This window comes from Oncorhynchus masou, chromosome 28 (assembly GCF_036934945.1).
Source record: "Oncorhynchus masou masou isolate Uvic2021 chromosome 28, UVic_Omas_1.1, whole genome shotgun sequence".
Taxonomy (NCBI): domain Eukaryota; kingdom Metazoa; phylum Chordata; class Actinopteri; order Salmoniformes; family Salmonidae; genus Oncorhynchus; species Oncorhynchus masou.
The window spans coordinates 84,617,511-84,623,441 of record NC_088239.1 but is presented as its reverse complement, the minus strand read 5'-3'; the positions used below and the strand labels follow the sequence as shown (position 1 = coordinate 84,623,441).

General features: G+C 38.0%; 1 pseudogene; it reads right to left on the bottom strand.

Moving 5' to 3' along the window:
• Window positions 1-995: 995 nt before the first annotated feature.
• LOC135518428 (transcription factor 4-like) overlaps window positions 996-5,931 on the bottom strand; it is a 158,788-nt pseudogene continuing 153,852 nt past the window's right edge.

Sequence of the window (5,931 nt, the reverse complement as noted above, 5' to 3'; positions counted from 1 at the left end):
AGAGAGTAACTAAACCATAGGAAGAGAGAGTAACTAAACCATAGTAAGAGAGAGTAACTAAACCATAGGAAGAGAGAGTAACTAAACCATAGGAAGAGAAAGTAACTAAACCATAGGAAGAGAAAGTAACTAAACCATAGGAAGGGAGAGTAACTAAACCATAGGAAGGGAGAGTAACTAAACCATAGGAAGAGAGAGTAACTCAACCATAGGAGGAGAGAGTAACTAAACCATAGGAAGAGAGAGTAACTAAACCATAGGAAGGGAGAGTAACTAAACCATAGGAAGGGAGAGTAACTAAACCATAATAAGAGAGAGTAAATAAACCATAGGAAGAGAGAGTAACTAAACCATAGGAAGAGAGAGTAACTAAACCATAGGTAGAGAGTAACTATACCATAGGAAGAGAAAGTAACTAAACCATATAAAGAGAGTAACTAAACCATATGAAGATATTGTAACTAAACCATTAGAAGGGAGAGTAACTAAACCATAGGAATGGAGAGTAACTAAACCATAGGAATGGAGAGTAACTAAACCATAGGTAGAGAGAGTAACTAAACCATACGTAACTTGATTGATTGGCATGTGTCACCATTCATGGTGTCTAGATGCTAGACTGAAGAAATCCCTTTCATCAATCAACCTTCCAAGTGAACTATAAAGTATACTTTAACTCTTAAAGTGAGATTACTCTTATCATTGCTCGACAAGTAGATTTCTTTCCGAGGGCTGAATATAATGATTATCTAGTCAGGTTAAACTTTTGATCCAGACTTAAATCTGTTTAACTTTGTGGTTTGTATCATATGAAAAAATTAGATGGAAATGTCATCACCAGGAAGTGACACCCCCAGGAAGTGACACCCCCAGGAAGTGACACCACCAGGACGTGGCATCATCACCTGGGAGACCTAGGCCTTTGATCTGGGTCGGAAAAAAATGTCTGGTAGTGGATGTTAAATGGCAACCATCGTTACAAAGCAAAGATGACCCTATGATTGTTGACTTTATTATTTTTCATTCAATTTTACAAAAAAAAATGTGGAAGGGTTTCTGCTAAATCAGTCACACATACACAACCATGTGAGTACATATCCAGTCTGTCTGGGATTTGTTTTCAGTCTATAGTTAACCAATGTCTGCTTCGGGACTGTAGAATTCAAACAGACAATAGAGAACATAATGCATAAGGGAACGCCCTAATACAGAGGGTTGAGTGACTATATACTATTCTCTTCGTTGAGAGACAATTATTGCCAAAAATAAATAGAAAATAAGAAAAAAGGATAGGCCCTTTACTTTTGTTCTCGTAGCTCAATAATTCTCATTCAGGGGCAACACGTTTCATAATGAGCAAGATTTTGAATTTAAAGTCTCACTTTTTTTGGGGGGGGGGGGGACATTTCCCGATGCATTCAACAATTATTTTGTATTATTTATCCTATATATTACCACCCAGAAGAACAAATGACAAGTGCTGACGTAACTGATATTATTATGGCAATGAATGGTCAGAATAGTAATACTGTAAATGATACACAGCACATGGGTTCAATCACTGAAAAGAAGAAGAAGACCGCATGTACGTATGTACGTACAACCAGGAAAAGAAAACGAAATACGTGTTGCCTTTTTCTGTAAACACAATAGGGATAATAACAACACAGTTACTGCAATCATAGATATTTTTTTAACGTCAATTACATCGTACAAGATCAATACAATATTTGCGCTTATAACGACAAGATCCAATCTAATAAAAAGTATTTATCCTAGGTCCGATTCAAATAGCTGGAATTGGCTGGAAAAACACTGGTCCGATTCAAATAGCTGGAATTGGCTGGAAAAACACTGGTCCTATTCAAATAGCTGGAATTGGCTGGAAAAACACTGGTCCTATTCAAATAGCTGGAATTGGCTGGAAAACACTGGGAAATAATAAACTGAAACGGCCTAATTTAACTTTATTGGGAGATTGCAAAAATCGGCCATTTACGATTCTATGTTCACGTCTAATTTTCAGATGCTAGGGGCTCGTTTTGGTTTTGGACAATCAAACTTTTAATTACCTGACAAAGTACGATTTCTAGCTAAGGGGCCAAACTGTGACTCTGACCCATACATGCTTAGCACCACTTGAATACAACTAGATTATTTCCCTGCAGACAAGAGTTCTGTTGTCTATCAACGAGTCATCGTGGTGCAACACTGAGACATCGCATAAAGATTAGTGAGTTGAATACTAAACCATGACACACGTACAGTTAATTGCCGTTCATTTTTTAATTAATATTGGCACCTGGCTAGAATGACCAGGCACATTACAAGCAGAATACAACTGATCAAATCAACTCAATCATTTCCCACTCTCAGCTAATCGTCACCCCCCACCCCCACCAAAGGGACATGAACCCTGTGTGCTATAACTACTTACACATTTTCTTAAAAAATACAATGAAAAATGGCAATGAGCATGGAGCATGAAAATAATATTATATACCTTTTTGATTTCCAATTACCCCCCCCCCCCATCCCATTCTTCCAAAAAAAATCCCGGAAATATAAACAAACATTTTTTTGGGGAAAAAAAACTGAAAATGATACTGAAGCTTTTGACCTCACTACAATTTCAATGTGACACGTTTTCAACACACACCGAATTTTACTTTTTTTTTTCTTTTAACAAAAAAAAAACTGATACAATGTATTATCTAAACACAAAATAACAACAGCCTACATGTAAAAATATAACTTTTACATACACAATTTCAAAATAATGGTACGTTTGCATCTGTTGCATACAATTTACAAATGTCTGTGTGTTTTCTTTGACAGCTGAATAGCAATGAGTGGAAGATGATGGGGAACTCCTGTCCCTTTTGTCCAGTCAGGGGTGCCGTAGTCAGTCATTGTGATGTCACGGGCACAGCAGAACAACTCCTGTCCCTTTTGTCCAGTCAGGGGTGCCGTAGTCAGTCATTGTGATGTCACGGGCACAGCAGAACAACTCCTGTCCCTTTTGTCCAGTCAGGGGTGCCGTAGTCAGTCATTGTGATGTCACGGGCACAGCAGAACAAGTCATTTCTCTTTAACACTTGAGATGCCTCTTCAAACCTTCATTCCTCATTAACACTTGAGATGCCTCTTCAAACCTTCATTCCTCATTAACACTGAGATGCCTCTTCAAACCTTCATATCTCATTAACACTGAGATGCCTCTTCAAACTTTCCACCCATCTCTAAGAAAATAATTAATCTGACCCAAAACAACCGTTCCTTTGAAAACTGGCACCTTCCTTATTTATATATTGTATATATTTTTACATTTATATATATTGATTTTCAAATAGATTATTTTCCAGTTTCAGTGCCTTGTGTTGATTGGATAACATAAACCACTTTTAAAAACAGCTGCTGTCCAATTTTCATAGGGCAGCAAGTCGTGGTTTAGTATTTTTTTTAATCGACACAGAAACCAGAACAGACAAAGAATAAGAGAAAGATTAAAAAAGAGAAAAAGTTCTGTTTTACACATACAACCACACACTGGTACTGAAGACTACAGTGGCTCACGGACAAGCCAATATTGATAAAAAGCTGATAGCTATAATACAATGCTCAAAAACAGACATGTCGTTCACAATGGAAACAGGCTGCAACTTGGAATAGAGGAAGGGGTGCTGAAACTCGGGGTGCTGGGGCCGCCAGGGGGCTCAACTGACTAAAACAAGGTCCATTCAGGGACACGCCTTCTAATTACATATAAGCATACAGTACAATTAAATACAGTTTATCCCAAAATACTTTTTTTTTCTTCTTTTTACTGTTTTTTAAATTCCCAGGTCAGAAAAAACCTGACTGCATAGACCTAATAACTAACAGTTCCCTAAGCTTGAATCCTAAAAAGTTCAGATAACGTTCGTCTCCTCCTCATGGCATTTGAATGATATGAACTCTAAAAGGCACATTGGTAGAAGTGAATGTTAAAATTGCATTTCTGGGGTCTTGGGGTGGTTTTAGGGGTCAGGAAGGGAGATCCAGGGGAACAGAGGGGGATGTGAAGTGCTAGTCCGGGGTTTAAAATCAGGCAAATCATACACGGTGATTGGACTGCTCAGATTCTGGGATATACAGTACATCCCCCTCTGGCTGTGCCTTTCCATTGCAGCGTCATTATCAGGAAGTGACATCACCTGGGAGAGACCTTGACCTTTGACTTGGGTCTCAGAAAATGGTTGAGAGACTTTGCTCTATTCTGACCTGGTCTGGGACTCTCTGTGTGACAGACAGACACAGAAAGGATACACATCTCCCCCCTTTATTTTATCTCCTTCTTTCTCTCCTTCCTTCCTTCCTTCCTTCCTTCCTTCCTTCCTTCCTTCCTTCCTTCCTTCCTTCCTTCCTTCCTTCCTTCCTTCCTTCCTTCCTTCATCTGCCTTGTAACATGAAGTAAGGAAGAGTATCACTACCAACGGCCATGCCCTCTAATCACAAGGTTCCATTTGCAAAGGAGTGGCCAATGAAAACACATTTCAATCTGAATCAGGACGTTTGCTGGTTTCGAGTGGCTAGAAGATGTTTTCCCTCCATCTTCTCTAGCAGTGTTGGGGGTAACGAGTAACGCGTTAGAATACTCAAATTACCTTTTTTTTTGGTAATGAGAAACTTAACGTATTCGTTTTTCAATTTAAGAAATCAGATATTTAAAGTTACTTTTTCAAATAAGCGAATCTTTACTTTAAAATATTATTTCCCTTGACAAATTATAAAATGAAAATCCCTTCCCCATAAATTCACGCTCTTCTTGTTTCTTCAAGAACGTTGTGGCATGAAGCTATCAGGATGGCAGAGCCACCAGCCTTTACCACGTGAACGTATTCACATTATTTAGAATTGGTAAAAGAAAAGGAAAGAAACATAATAATAATAAAACGCAAACTGTGCCTCGGGGCTAAGCGCCTGTCAACTTCAAATATCAAGAAGCACATTCAGGCCAAGCGCAGCTCCACAAGACCGGTGGAAAAGGACCCAAGACATCCGATTGCTGTTGATGCTGAGGAAGATTGCGCTTCTGCTTCGAAAACAGCAAAACTAAGATTTATGTTTTGTTTAAACATGTCACCCCGAGAAAACTAAATGACCATGTATGCGTCTTTGATGATTGTAGGTCATTCCTTTGATTGTATGCCATTTATTTCCATGCATTATGTTTACGGATTTCTCTGACAGTTGCATTCGCGGTTTGCAGTTTACTGTTATTAAAATGTTCACGTCAACATTTCAAGTCGGGCTTGTTGTAACTTAATAGTCTTTATTATTATATTGCTTTACTATGTCTATTTCGTTTCATAAAGCTCCCTAAATGTTAGTTTTGATTTATGGTGCCTTGGATTTATCAAGATAAAATTGAATTGTGATGCAACACTTTTTTTTGTATTTATCAAACATTTCGATAGTTTTAATACGGAATTTCGTTAGAACACTTGGACATTGTCCATAAATCAAAACCAACATTTCGGCAGCTTTAAAGAAACGAAATAGACATAGTAAAGCCAGAAAATAAAGGCAATTAATAAGTAGGCTTTTATATCTTATTTTATCTTTCCTTATTAACATAATGTGTATACGTTTTTCCTTCTTCACGCATTTTGTTTGTGTGGAACAGTTACAACAACCAAATAATAATGCGATTTAAAAAATAACACATTGTTTATTGCAAAATACACGGTTCAATTTAGTAAAACAACTGAAACAGCTATCATGGTAATCTGACAGAGATCTCGGTCTGGAGCGCTCCCATGACGTCGGATGAAATCATTGTAGCACGGATTAGTAAATAGGCAAGCCACTCTCGACTGGGCATAACAACGACCAACACGCGCAATACATTTTCAGAGAGTTTTCTGGGGTTTGGTAACGCAAAAGTAA